We start from the raw sequence: 15,616 nt of genomic DNA on the forward strand, positions 1-15,616 counted from the left end.
GTCTTTTCACAGCAAGATGCCTGGTGGGCCCCACCAGGGGCCTGGCAGACAGACAAGGCTTCCTCCCCCTCAGCAAGCACGGAGGGGACTAGTTTCCTTTCAAAGCTTGCTTTTGTTAATCTCCTGCTTGTTAACACTATCAAAAACCACTCCCCTTAATCTGTGATCTCTTATGGTCTGATTTATTCATATTGTTTTCATAACCACTTAACATCTTGGAGTCAGTACTGCTTTCAAAGAAAACATGTACAATGGTATCCTAAAAGTCGACAGGAAAATCGATTCTGATAGGCAGAAACCTAAAATGCAGGGTGGTTTTCGCTCTCCACACTGAGGCACACCAGTGACAGGAGAAGGTGGAGGCGAGAGGTCTGGGGACCACACCACCCTCCCCGCAGTGCTCCAGCCCCGCCAGACACAGCTGGGGCGGAAACCAGCATGGAGCTTCCACAGACACCTTCCACCCACACGCACTGGCCGCAGGGCCGTAAGGATATCTCACACTGCCACACACCTTCCCCTGGTCAACGCTGAGGTTTACTTCATGTGCACAAACTTACACATATTTAGTGTGGACAATTTCAGTTTGGACCTGTGCATACACCTTGATACCATCACCACAAACAAGGTAATGAACATGCCCATCACCTCGGGAAGACTGACCTGCCCTGCTAAGCCCACATCGCCTACCCTGCAAAAAAAAAAAACACACACACACACACACACACACACACACACACACACACACACACACACACACACACACACACACACACACACACACACACACACACACACACACACACACACACACACACACACACACACACACACACACACACACACACACACACACCCCCCCCCCCCCCCCCCCCCCCCCCCCCCCGAAACATACTTTTTGCTTTTCTGGAGGAGGGAGGTCAAGAAAAAACACTTTACCTGTCCTAAGTTTGGGAGCTGCAGCACTGCCCTCAGTGGAAGCTCTGGGGGCCCGTTCTCAGCACTGTCGTGTCCCATTACATCACCTACACGCCTGCTCCAGGGGCTCCTAACGTCACACAGGGCACCTAGGTCAGCGCACCTGCAGCCAGCGTGTGGCTGAGTCATGGTTGCTGCCCAGTGTCGCACCCATTGTGGCACGTAAAGTAACCTCTCCTGGCTCATTTCCTCCATTTTATGGAAAGACTGGGGGGTCTGCATCACCGGGTTTTAAAGAGAATTTATGAAAATCCCTTTGTAAACCTTAAGGTACAATTCAGACTAGTGGAGAAGTGACTGAGATGTGATGAATTTAGCTTCTACAATCTGGCAGGGGAACAGATGTATATGTGGACGGACGGGTGGTCAGGAATTTGCTTTTTCTGTTCTAATTTGTTTCTGCAGCTTTCCAGGAAGCCCCGCTGCTAGGGCACGTTGGCATGCTGGCAAAGGGACAAAAGCATGCTTGGCTAAACTCTGATTACCGCCTCAGCTATCAGAAATGCTGAGCTCATTGACAACATAAAGAAATGTGCACCTGCAATTTCGTGATGCTTCGCTCTGTACAAAGGTGCTCTGGGGAGTAAAATAACTCGAAATGGATTAAAGACTAGAACGTAAGACCCAAAGCCATAAAACTTCTAGAAGAAAACAGACAGTAAGCTCCTTGACATTGGTCTTGCTGGTGGTGTTTGGATATGACTCCAAAAGCAAAAGCAAAAATAAACAAGTGGGACCACGTCAGACCAAAAAAGCTTCTGCACAGCAAAAAAAACTACCAACAGAATGGAAAGGCAACCTACGGAATGGGAGAAAATACATGCAAGTCATGTATCTGATGAGGGGTTAATATCCAAAATATAGAAAGAACTTCTACAACTCAGCAAAAATACAAACAATCCAGAGATCTGAACAGACATTTTTCTTTTTTCTTTTTGTTTTTAAAAATATATCTTTATTGATTTCAGAGAGGGGAGAGGAGAGGGAGAGAGAGAGATAGAAACATCAATGATGAGAGAGTCATTGATTGGCTGCAGCCCGCAACCCGGGCATGTGCCCTGACCGGGAATCGAACCCTGATCGCCTGGATCCCAGGTCGACGCTTAACCGCTGAGCCACGCCCGGCCGGGTGAACAGACATTTTTCTAAAAAAGACATACAAATGGCCAAAAGGTATGTGGAAAGATGCTCAGCGTCACAAATGACCAGGGAAATGTAACTCAAAGCCACCAGGAGATGCCACCTCATACCTGTTAGGACGGCTGTCCTCAAAAAGAGAAAAGTTAAGTGTTGGTGAGAATGTAAACTGGTGTAGACACTATGGAAAACGGTATGAGGTTCCTTTAAAAATTAAAAATAGGCCCTGGCCAGCATGGCTCAGTTGGTTGGAGATCCGTTCAGTACAATGAAATGTTGAGAATTCGCCTCCCAGTCAGGGCACACACCTAGGTAGTGGGTCAGGGTCAGGGCCAGGGCTCAGGTGACTTGGCTCCCTAACCTCAAAGGGGGGAGGCTCCTGGAGGACATGAGAATGCAGGTCAGGAGAACAGGGGCTCGGGGACCCCACGCGGGCACCTCTGAGATGCAACTTGGACTCCCCCTGACACACACACACACACACACGCACACACTGCTTCCCTCAGCCCAGCCCCAGGTGCAGGCCCAGCTGGGACAGCACACACCCAGAGTACCTGGGAAATGCGTCTGGACTGACATCCTATTAACACTTTACCCGGCTAGCGTTGCTCTCATTCTTTCCAAGACATGGCAAGTGATAAAACTGACCTGGCTGTCACTTTTCCTGCTGGCTCTTCAAAGATCACCGACCAAACAGCACATGCCTGGTCTCTGACCCACTGCTGGGACTTGGGACTCTCTGTTACCCAGCTGACCTACCAGCCTGCCTGCCCACCATCCCCTCGCTCTTTAACATTCTCTTACAACACAGCATCTTCTGGCTTTCCCAGACTCTGCTCTGAGGGTCAGTCCACCCGTCTCGGGCACCAGAGACTCACTTAAGAACATCACCTACAGTGGCTCCCACGAGACCAGAGCTGCCAGGGCCCTGGCCCACCCCACGAGGCCCTGGCAAACAGTGTCTAAAACTGTACTGTATCTATTTTTGCAGCTGCTACAAGACAGTGCTAAAATAGTCACTCCAAGAAAAAGAGTCCAAATTCCAGTTGGTGCTCACAATAAATATTTATTATATGAATGGATATATCTTGTGATTTCCCACCGAACATTTTTCTAAACCTCAAAAGTAATTTTTAACAAGTAAATCGGGGTTTTGGTGCAGGTCTCGTGAACCTGTAAAATAATAATTCTCTAAAATTATACAGATATAAATAAATATTTTTGTAAGTATATTTTCATGATTATCTATGTACAGCTCTCCACCTAATCGTACCCAGGCCACCTCTTGTTTGCAGGACAGTAATGGACTCTGGCTGGGTGTCCATGCAGAATATGCTGCCTTGGGTGAGTCTGTTACTTCCCCTGCCTCACTCCTTTCTGAAGGAGGATCCCGGAAATAGCTTAAAGTTTGTTAAAGTCACTGATGATAAAGAACTTCCTAAAGAAGTAGTGTCAGCCCAGCTGGTGCGGTTCAGCTGTTGAGCATCGACCTATGATCCAGGAGATCCAGGTTCGATTCCCGGTCAGGGCACATGCCCAGGTTGCAGGCTCGATCCCCAGTCGGGGGCGTGCAGGAGGCAGCCGATCCATGACTCTCATCATTGATGTTTCTCTCTCTCCCTCTTTTCACTCTCCCTTCCTCTCTCTGAAATCAACAGACATATATATATATATATACACACCCACATATATATACACACAAATACATATATATATATATATAAATGTAGTGTCAGAGTCTGTTACTTATGAATTACTAATGAATTCTGATGATCAGGTTTGAAAATTTACACTAATTTCTAGCTTACACTGCCACAAAATAGGAGACTGCATTTATAAATGACAGGTCATAAAAGGTTCCATTGCAATGATTATTAAAAAAATTGTGTCCCCATAGGTGGGAGGCTGTTTTTAATGTAATGGAAATCTCCTGGGATTGGACATGAACCACCATAGTGGTGTTAGTCTCACATAAAGTCTGGCAGAGATAGCTGGGAGATCCCTATCAATGTGTGAGGGGGACAGAGGTAGTAAAGCTGGTGAGAGCCAACGTCCTGGAGGGCAGGGTCAGAGTAGCTTAGACTGTCAGGGCAGGGGGAAAGGAGGAGGCTTGAGTCAGGCTGTACAACAGGAGCTCTGAGCTCTCCCTTCCACACCAGGGCCTGGACCTGGAAATCAGGACAAAAACCCCCTAAATACACAGAACAATGGGTCATTTTCTCCAGAAGAAATCAGAAAGGTTAGTGAGGCGGACATCAGGCACTTAGTCCTACCCTCACGAATACTACGTATGAATTCTGTGCTGTTCTGGTCAGCCCACATCAGCAGGGAACCTAAGTGAAATTAAAAATCACCCCCTCCCAAAAAAGTGGTCAAGGAGAGAAAAACCTATTTACAAAATTTTTGGTAGTAGTTTTAGAACAAATGAGAGAAAATTCCAATTTATACTAAATTAAATAAATTTACAGAAATCATACCAAGAGATTTAATCGTCCAAAGTTATAGATTCCAGAATAGTTTAAACAGTTTGTGAATAATAGCCCGAGGTTCTGAAGGGAAGCCGGTGATCTGGGTGCTGTGCCCACAGCTGTGTGCACTGGGCTGGAGGTGGAACTGCACCTCTCACACAACACTGCTCACACCCAGCCAGCAGCAGAGCCGGCCACCGCATTCCTTATGTTCTACGTCAAACGCCCCAAACGCTCTGCCAGGGCTAAGAAACGCTCCTGTCAGACAGGGATATGACTGTCCAGTACCTGTTATTACAGGGCCCCTGGGCCTCAGAATCCACCTGCTACATTACAGACATGGTTTTATTTTCACACACACAAGCAGGTTTCCACACAAACAGGTAAACACCTTGGAACCTTTTATCTGTTTGCATCTTTTGATGTAGACTTCTCAGCATCAGAGTGGAAATAAAAGCCTTGCTAGACTAAAGGTGTCCTGAAGGCAGTTTTCCTTATCTTGGGACTCCCAGCGCTACCCGCAGAAGGCCCCACCCTGCAGAGATCTGAGAACTGTCTGTTGGGCCACAGCGCTGTGCGTGAGGGTGGTCGGCAGGTTCGGGGTGCCCGCGCGAAGGAAGCCACCACACCCTGAAGCAGGAACAGTGAATGTAATGTTTCAATCAGGTCCCTTAGAAACAGAAATATCGTGTGGCTAAACAATTCAGGGCTATATTGAAGGCCATTTTGCCAATGTAAAACCTGCTGTGCAAACCAAGTACTTCAGGCGAAAGCGGCCACTTGTCCTGGTTTTAGAGCAGAGAACGGCAGACTCACCTTTGGCGCTCACCTACGAGAGATAACTGGCCCGACGCAGAACTCCAAAGGCGCCTGCAGCGGGTCACGCCTGTGCAGTGAGTCACAGAGCCGCAGGGATCCTCCGCTCTCTCAAATCCAACCCAGGCTTCCACCGAGGACTCTGGTCTGGGAAATCCCTCGTAGAAAAGGGACGTAGGAAATCTGAAAAGGAACAGAACGTTATATATTGGGATGCTTGCTTATTTGACGTTAAGTAATTGCTTGAGAAACAACTGATTATTTACCTGATACAAGCATTTTTAATAAACCCCAGAAAAAAGTTGCTTTGTACCTAGTATACCAAATGCTCCCTCCCACCTCTCCACCTTCTAGCCCCCGATCAGCTCTGAGGCCTTGGTGTGGGAGGCCAACCACACACTCTGGAAAAAAGGGGTGGAGAGTGGGGACAGCAGACCATACCAGGGACCCTAGTTCCCCAGTCTCTTCAGAGTTCCTAGCCCACTGCTCCCCACCACACCCTTCGAGGCCAAAAACAACAGGGAGGCTGCCAAGCGCAAAGGAAGCCGGTCTGGGGGCCTAAGTAGGGAGACGGGTGGCGGAGAGCACTGCAATTATGCAGAGACTCGTCCCTGTCTTGGAGTCTCTTGCACTGGCCATTTATTGAGAGAGGCCACCTACTGGACCCACAGCCTTGTGCTAAAAACATCCCTGCAGGAAACCCAAGAATAACATCCCCAGACTACCAGGAGGTTGGATGGGAAGCTGGCGGTGACACAACCCTCTCCTCCTGGCTGTGGAGTCTGCTTTCCCCTGACGTCCCTCCACCTGGCAAACTACTTTCAGTACTTGCCTCATATTTTCCAGGGTCCCTGAGGTCTGTGGACCTCCAAGTGAGTTCACTGACATTTCTAACTACATTTCAAACCCAGACGAGATCTGTCCTGATAGCTCGCTCACGGAGATCTATTAATTCATCCTTGGCTTGACTATAACCCAAAACATTAAATATCCCACAGAAAAATCGAATTCTATTTTAGTCAAATAGACAAAGATAATTCAAGTAAGGCTATCATAAAAATGTTATAAGGCAAGTTCATAAATTTTTATTAAAAACTTCATCTTCTTTATGTGTTCTCTAGCATTATTTTAAAGGGTGCATGATCTTTATTAAAAAATATGATTAAATGCAAGGAAAAGGTGATAACCAAGCATAATGGGAAGACAGGCTTGGGCAAGATGTTAAATGTATACCAGGATAACCACACCCTTCTCTCTGCTAAGTGTTTACAATAAAATGACAGGTTCTTTGGAAACGGAAGTTTTGGCATCTGGACTGACATCTGGACCAAGGATTGTTACTTCTCGCTTCTGGCCTGATATATGCCACTTACTCAAGAAAGCCACCCAATAATACAGCCAAGCCCACCAACTCTCCATCCACGTTGGTATATTAAGTGGTTCTTTTAGAGATAAGTTGTATTTTTAAATATTTAATTGAAAAGTGAATTTGCCTGACGTCAGGCCCTCCTGGCCCAATGCTGGGGGAGGTTGGTGTGCAGTCTGGGTTGTCCCAATATGGGCCTCCCTCTGCACACTGTGCTCTCGGGAGCTCTGCATTTAATCCTTCCAATAACCTGCCAGGATGGATACTAATACCCACTTTTGCACGAGTTAATTTCTCAGGAAGGTTTTCCTTAATAGGCTATAGAGTTAGGAACGCAGGCCTTCAAGACGCTACATCCACCATACCAACAGCAAACCCACTGGGGGCACCTGATCTACCCCCGAAGCGAAAGAACAGCCCAGTCCTTAGATACTGGGTGTGGTGGGCAAGGTGGAAAAGAGGGAAGCAAAGAGCAGGATCTGAACTCACAGAGGAGGTCAAACAAAGTGACAAAGTGACACCCTTTTAAGTTCATTTAAGGGTGCTGATGGCCACCTGGGATTCACGTGTAAAAAAGGAAGGTGCAGTGTTTTCCATGAGAAAAGCATTTCACTGGCAAATAGTCAATGCACTAAGCTTACACTTAAGAAGAAAAACAGTGATGAAAACCCTTCCCTCTTGGTTTAAATGAAGCCTGCCCACCGCTTCTGTATAACATGGGGTTATTAGTTCATTCAAAACCTCGGTTAAGGACAAGCTCTTCAAAGCAGGTCTTAAGTACAAGGTGTGATCTAAACCCAGCGGAAAAGCAAATGCTTTTGTGTAAAAAACAATCTCTATAAACACCACCAGGTACAAAGTCACTTGGACCGCAGAAGGCCTTCAACTGAGAGTTAATTCAAGATGCTCTGCATGGGCCACGGCAGGCGAGTGGGAACACACCACGCGGGGGATACTTCCCTTTGAAAACATTCCCCACTGGCCTCCCTTCAGAACGCAGGAGGAGGGCGAGTGGGCAGGAATGAACACACACCAAATGCATCTCTTCTTCTACATTAATTTGGACCCTTAATAATACAAAATTTCACCCCTGCAAAATGCAAGGGGTTATCTAAATTCTCTGTAACACTGAGATTTTCTTTAGAAACTGTTTTAAAATGCCTGAGCCACAACCAGGGGCTTTCCCTCATCCTTCTGGGGGCGCTGAGCCGCAGTGCCTACTTCATCCAGGCTTGCGGGCCTCAGCGGCTCATCTGCAGACCCAGGACATCCATCACTAATACGCTTTACTCCAGTGGACCATAAGGGCTAGTAGAGGGTAGGTGCCCCATGGTGCTGATGGCACAAAGCTGTGGCCTTTGGGGCACAATACGGCTGGGCGATTTGCTCCATGTACTTTAGAGCCGGCAGATGTGCCCAGATGACTTGAATCCCTCAAAAGGCTCACGTTCTGAGAGCTCAGGTGATCCCCCCTCCCCTTCCTCCTGACTCAGGAGGCCGAGTACCGGGCAGGCAGGGAGGGAAGAGCGTGTCCTGGTCCCCGTGTGGCACGGCGCTGCTGTTCATCTTCCCTGCAGCCTCATCTCACTGACAAATCTTACTGTTCAGCTCAGGAACCAAAGCACCACATGTCCCACAGCCAGGACTTGAACCCACACTCATCTGATTTCAAAGTCCAGCCCAGCTTTCTCCCGCAAAGGTCACCACGAAAGGTGGCTTTAGTCTTGAGACTCAGGCAAAGGTGGCTGCCACTGCCATCTGACCGGCACCCGCCTCTCACGTCAGGTAGGGGCTGTGCTGTGCTGGAACAAAGGAGCCAGCTCATGGATGCACACTCCACCTTAATTTCCAAAGGTACTGTTTCCCTTAGATGTCAGGGCAGCAAAAAATAATTACTGAGTAACATTACCTGACTGGGCTAGTCGGGCACACAACCTAAAGACTTGCAGGTTCCATCCATCAGGTGTGCATCTCACCTGAAGCTTACATGCAAAGCACACCAAGAGCACCACCCAGACCCCAAATCTGTAGACAGATCTACAGTAGCTGTCATTCTTCTTTCATTTAAAAAGAAAAAAACCAATGCCCATGTGATTGTATTGCAGGCCTCTGAGCTCACATGCTAGTCTTGCCCCTCCCCCGTGACACTGGGGACACCTCTCTTCAGAGCAGGTAGGCCTGCAGTGGCCTTGGTGGCTGTCCAGTTCAGAGTGAATATGGAAGGTCAGTGCCTGACCAGAGCAGCACAGGCCAGGCTGTGCAGCACGGGTTGGCGAGCTCTGGGAGGATTAGACATTTCAGTCCCGCTGATCTAATTGATGGAAAACTTGATTCCAGTGGGAAAATGCTGGTTTCAGACACCAGTCTATACAAGAGTCTCTTTGAACGGTTTAGCCAAAGTTCAACCCTGGTTTCCTCCCCCATGTGGACCAACACCTGCAGCATACAAATACTTATCGATGTGACACCCAAAAGCTTCCAGGGACATGATCTCCTCTCCCTTTCACCGCCCCATGCACAGCGGTGTCCTCTCCCATTCATCGCCCTATGCATGGTGGTCTTGGCTACCTTTCATCACCCCATGCACAGTGGTCTCCTCTCCCTTTCACCACCCCATGCACGGTGGTCTCAGCTACCTTTCATCACCCCATGCACGGTGGTTTCCTCTACCTTTCATCACCCCACGCATGGTGGTCTCCTATACCTTTCATTGCCCTGTGCACGGTGGTTTCCTCCACCTTTCATCGCCCCGTGCACGGTGGTCTCCTCTACCTTTCATGGCCCTGTGCACGGTGGTCTCCTCCACCTTTCATCGCACCATCCACGGTGGTCTCCTCCACCTTTCATCGCCCCGTGCACGGTGGTCTCCTCCACCTTTCATCGCACCATCCACGGTGGTCTCCTCCACCTTTCATCGCACCATCCACGGTGGTCTCCTCCACCTTTCATCGCCCCGTGCACGGTGGTCTCCTCCACCTTTCATCGCACCATCCACGGTGGTCTCCTCCACCTTTCATCGCCCCATCCATGGTGGTCTCCTCCACCTTTCATCGCCCCGTGCACGGTGGTCTCCTCCACCTTTCATCGCACCATCCACGGTGGTCTCCTCCACCTTTCATCGCCCCATCCATGGTGGTCTCCTTCACCTTTCATCGCCCCATGCACAGTGGTCTCGGCTACCTTTCATCGCACCATCCACGGTGGTCTCCTCCACCTTTCATCGCCCCGTGCACGGTGGTCTCCTCCACCTTTCATCGCACCATCCACGGTGGTCTCCTCCACCTTTCATCGCCCCATCCATGGTGGTCTCCTCCACCTTTCATCGCCCCGTGCACGGTGGTCTCCTCTACCTTTCATCGCCCCACGCACGGTCGTGTCCTTCACCTTTCATCGCCCCATGCACAGTGGTCTCGGCTACCTTTCATCGCCCCATGCACGGTGGTCTCCTCCACCTTTCATCGCCCCATGCACGGTGGTCTCCTCCACCTTTCATCGCACCATCCACGGTGGTCTCCTCCACCTTTCATCGCCCCATGCACGGTGGTCTCCTCCACCTTTCATCGCACCATGCACGGTGGTCTCCTCCACCTTTCATCGCACCATGCACGGTGGTCTCCTCCACCTTTCATCGCCCCGTGCACGGTGGTCTCCTCTACCTTTCATCACCCCATGCATGGTGGTCTCCTCCACCTTTCATCGCCCCATGCATGGTAGTCAGGGCTCAGAGAATAGTAAGGCCACAAGCTAGTTTCCCAAATTATCAGTTGATAAGAAGTTGATTAATAAAAATGGGGTGGGGGATACTATTTCTAACTCTCTGAATAGCCTCACAGGGACACCACATGCAGCTGAGGAGGGTCCTGGGAAGGAGGTAGCTGGCCAGCCGTTGTGCTCTTTCTATGTTCTGAAATAATGACGATTTCTGCCTTCAAGTGTTGCAGGACTGAGAAAAGAACGACACTGCAGGCAGTGTGTCGGCCATAGGTAATGAGATGAGAAACACAGCAGAAGATGGGTCAGGAGATGGGGTCCAGGCCCAGCTCAGCCTCCAAACGCCCTGTGGGATCTAGAAACTATCCCCTCATCCATAACCAGGCTCCCTCAGTTCCAGCTCTGTAGCTTTGAGGCATATGGAATGGACTTGAACATTATAAAAAATTGATGATGTGGTGCTAAAAATTTATTAAAGCTTATCTAAAACACCATGGCAAGAAGGTCATAAAGCAAATCTTAGTAGGAACGTAAATGTTAAGAGCCTGCGCCTAAAAATTCTAACAGATTGGAATCTGATGAGCACCACCATTTCCAACGTCTGTCAGGTTCTGGCGTATATATTTGGTGCTAGCCTCCTAAATACAACAGCACTCCCTTCTCCAAAGGTCTAGAAGGGGCAACTCTGAAGATCTTCCCCTAGCCCAAGCTGTCGTTTTCGGAACCAACACAAACACCCTGCGACACATCTCAAGACCATAGCTGGACAGTCCAATGCACAGAACATTTTAAAGTCCACCAGCATTGTTTATTAAGCACTCACGGGATTTAGCTGTTGTTCAGGTGATCACATCAATGAAAAGCACAGTGACAAAAATAAACCTTAGACACTAAGCAGAACCTACTGAATAAAACTGGTGCAACCCTCCCCCTTTTTTTTTTTGGAAAAAGAAAGACAAAGAAAGAAGGAGACACACACAGACACCGAATTATCCTGGAAGATCCTTTAGGCACGCTGGGCGATCCAAGCCTCGCCGCCTCTGCATGTGAGCCTCACTCAGATCATGCTGCTGATGTCACGCCCCTGGTCTCTGGAAGCCAAAGGACTGAAAGAACGAGGGGAACTGCGAGACAGGCCTGGCCAGCAGCAGAACGGGGGGGGGGGGGGGGGGGGGTGTGTGTGCAAACCCTGCCTCCTCCTCTCACCTGCCCCTCCCTCTCACATTTCTCTCTCTCTCTCTCTCTCTCTTTCTGTTTTCAATAGAATCTTGAAAAGCTGGCAGGAAGGCCAGGCACAAGCTGCTGTTAAACAGTGGTTACACCGAATAAACTTGTGGGGTAGAATCAGGGGTAAGAAGTATTATTTTACTTTTAACTTTATTTTTTTCTGTGACGTTTTTGCATACGTTTTACTTTAGCAATAAAGACAGAAAGCTGTTAGATAAAACCCCACCGTCTTTCCTGCGTTTCCCTCCAGGGCAGTGTGGTGCCCAGGCGGCCCAGGGCCCACTCTCCCTCCGGGGCCCGCTCTCCCTCGGCTCTGGTCCCCCCCAACCATCCCTGAGCAACTGCACCCCGCAGCCCCTCCAGCCTCCCCTCTTCCCCTTCAACTTGGATCTGATCTCCGCTGAACTGGCTGCTGGCGCCTCCATCTGGAAAGCCCCCCTTCTTTACCAGCTCATCTCTGTGAATCCCCTTCAAACTCTCTACTCCCTGCCCACCCCACCCCCAGTGCTCAGCGGGTGGGTAAAATCCTACCCCCTTCAAGAGGCTGCTCAAGCCCCCTCCTCTGAGAATTCCCAGCCGCCTCCAGGGTCCCTTAAACACTTTCCTTCTGGGTTCCTTCAGCAACGGATAGCTCTTATTACATCATGCAGTTGTGCATATCCCACCTGTTACAGTCTGAATTGTGCCCCCCAAATTCAAATGTTGAAGTCCCAACCCCCTTTCAGAATGTAACTGAATTTAGAGAGAGGATCTCTAGAGGCGATTCAGTTTAAATGAGGCTGTTGCTAAGCCAATCTGACTGGTGTCCTTAGTAAGAATAGGAAGAGATACCAGGGACACACAAGCACGGAAGGACAACCACGTGAGCAGGCAACACAAGGGTGACCTCTGCAAGCAAGGACAGAAACCTCAAGAGAAACCAATCCTGCCAATACCTTGACCTCGGACTTCCAGCCTCCAGAACTGTGAGAAATAAATTTCTGTTGTTAAGCACCCAGTCTGTGGTATTTGATTGTGACAGTTCTAGGGGACTAACACACCATGTCCTTCACTGTCAGCTCACGAATTCTGACCACAAACAACACATATGATAGGAAACTGAAAAGCATGCCCTAAATGGATGCAAGAAGGCATGAATGGAGGGGCCAGTAATAAAACTCCAGACAACTCACAGTGACTTCCCAGTGTCCTTCCTCCTGGCCAAAAAGGAACAATTTTTTTGCACGCCCAGTTTTTGCACACCCAGTGTTTGCACACCCATCCTTTCTTTAAAACCCAGTTTAAATATTATCACCTCTGGGAACAAGGTCCCGATCCTTCTGCACAGAAAGTCTAGCTTCCCTCCTCTGTGCAAAGCATTCATCAAACTCTAATGCAATCACTTTATTTTGCATTTTAGTAGAGATGTTTATTCAAATTAGAGAGGATATTTCTCCCCAGGTACCTAATACGCAACCTCAACAATTATGGACCTACAGCGAGCTCCCCGCAATCCCCAGCCCTCACTAGGTGACTTTAAAGCAAATCCCATACAAAAATTACTATATCTGTAAACACTTTGGTGTGCATGACCAGCAGATAAGCACAACTCCACCCTTACATCTAAAGTAATTATTAATTCCTTAATATGAATCTCATATCCAGTGTTCCAATTTTCCCAATTGTCTCATACTTTTATAGCTGATTTATCTGAATCACGAACTGAATAATGCTCTCAAATTATAATTTCCTGTATGTCTCTCAAGTCACTTTCAACTGGTTTTATTTTAATGACAATTAGTAGAAGAAACTGGGTCACCTGTCTGGCAGAATACCCAGCATTCTGCACACTGTGGATTTCACTCACTGATGCTGTCTTACAGGTTCCCCACCCGTGGCATTTCCAGTAACCGGGCAGCTAGTACCAGGGACTCTGTGAACGGGAGACTTTCTCAAGGACAGGGACCCAGCACTGATCACGGGCTTGGTAACCCAATTAATCGCCGACTTAGTAAATGCCAAAGCAAATCTGAGAGGCTAACATGTAAGCAGATGCAGTCGTCCTCCCATCCTCCCTTTCCAGGGCTCCCTCTTACAAACAGGAGCCTTCCCGGGGTCTGGGGCGTGGCGCTTCCCTTCACTTATCTTCCAACTGGGAAAAGGTATATAAAATTTAAGGCTGAAAGTTATAAAATAATCTAAGCATCGAACGATGTCAAGTTCTTGTGCTCTTTTAAAAAAACTGAATTTATTGGGGTGACACTGGTTAATAAAATTATATAGGTTCCAGGTGTACGATTCTATAACACACCTTTCTTCTGTATATTGTATTGTGTTCACTACCCCAAGTCACGTCTCCTTCATCACCATTTATCCCCCCTCCCCTCTTCTCCCTCTCCCCACCTCCTTTCTCTCTGGGAATCAACATACTGTTGTTGGTGTCTATAAGGTGCTGGGTTTTTCTTTTTGTTTCTTTTGCTTAATCCCTTCATCTTTTTCATTCGGCCTCCCAACACCCCTCCTCTCTGACAGCTGTCAGTCTGTTCTATGTATCTAGGAATCTGTTTCCATATTGTAATTTATTCTGTTCACTAGATTCCACATATCAATGAAATCATATGGTATTTGTCGTCCTCTGACTGGCTTATTTCACTTATTACAATATTCTGCAGGGCCACCCATGCCGTCTCAAAGGGTAAGATTTCCTTCTTTTGAACCAAGTAGTATTCCATGGCATAAATGTCCCACAGTTTTTTATCCACTCACCTACTGATGGCACTTGGACTGCTTCCAAATCTTGGCTATTGTAAATAATGCTGCAATAAACATAGGGGTGCATATCTTCTTTCAAATTAGTATTTCAGGTTTCTTTGGACATACTCTTAGAAGTGGGATCAATGGGTCAAAAGGCAGCTCCATTTTTAATTTTTGAGGAAGCTCCATACTGCTTTCCATAGTGGCTGCAACAATCTGTATCCCGACCCAGAGTGCGCCAGGGTTTTTTCTCCACACCCTCGCCAGCACTTGCTGTTCGCTGATTTGTTGATGGCAGCCATTCTGACAGGTGTGAAGTGATACCACACTGTGGTTTTAATTTGCATTTCTCTGATGATTTGTGACATTGAGCATTTTTTCACATGTCTATTGTCCATCTGTATTTCCTCTTTGGAGAAGCATCTATTCAGATCCTTTGCCCATTTCTTAGTTGGATTCTTTGGTTTTTGGGTGCCGAGTTATATAACTTCTTTATAAATTTTGGATATTAACCCCTTATCAGATGTGTCACTAGCAAATATGTTCTCCCATTCAGTAGGTTGTCTTTTTATTTTATTGATGGTATTCTTTGTTGTGCAGGAGCTTTTTAGTTTGATGTAGTATCACATATTTATTTTTTTCTTTTGTTTCCCTTGCCCGAGGACATATACCAGAAAAAAACTTGCTACGAGAAAGCTCTTCTGCTTTTTAAAAGGTTTGAAAAATATGTAACCATCTCGTGGGGTGGGTGACCGCTGAGCAGGGGTTCCAGGTGGTGTGGTTTCACAGATGGACACGTTTACACACCCAGGAACTACCACTTCATGCTCCAAACCACCCTTATTGAGAAAAACGATGCCATTTGACACCAATTATATACAGATATTAATTGTACGGTACTAAACAATTTTTCCTGTATTTTTTCTATAAAAGTTGTACTTTTTCCTACAAAGAACAACTCCTATTGTTTTATGTTAACTAAAGGTTTTCCTATAGCAAAATGAATCGTATCACCAACCTTTATTTTGCCTGCCCTTCAAGCACAACAGCTCTGTAATTTTAGAGCCACACACTGACTTTAGACAGAAGGACGCTAAACCTGCTAAACCTGCAGCTGACGCTCATATGAATCACAGGATAGAACCTTCCAGAGGGAGCTGCTCTGGTCAGTCAGGCCTGG

At 47.7% G+C, this 15,616-nt stretch overlaps 1 protein-coding gene across 2 annotated transcripts in view; it reads right to left on the minus strand.

Moving 5' to 3' along the window:
* NCK2 (NCK adaptor protein 2) overlaps positions 1 to 15,616 on the minus strand; it is a 155,074-nt gene that overhangs the window by 84,513 nt on the left and 54,945 nt on the right. For both annotated transcript variants that reach the window (XM_087823727.1, XM_087823726.1), the window contains exon 2: positions 5,400 to 5,582. The gene's annotated coding sequence lies outside the window, so the exon portion shown is untranslated. The remainder of the gene's footprint in view (positions 1 to 5,399; positions 5,583 to 15,616) is intronic.

The sequence above is a fragment of the Miniopterus natalensis genome, chromosome 13, assembly GCF_054644295.1.
Source record: "Miniopterus natalensis isolate mMinNat1 chromosome 13, mMinNat1.hap1, whole genome shotgun sequence".
In the NCBI taxonomy this organism is placed as follows: Eukaryota; Metazoa; Chordata; class Mammalia; order Chiroptera; family Miniopteridae; genus Miniopterus; species Miniopterus natalensis.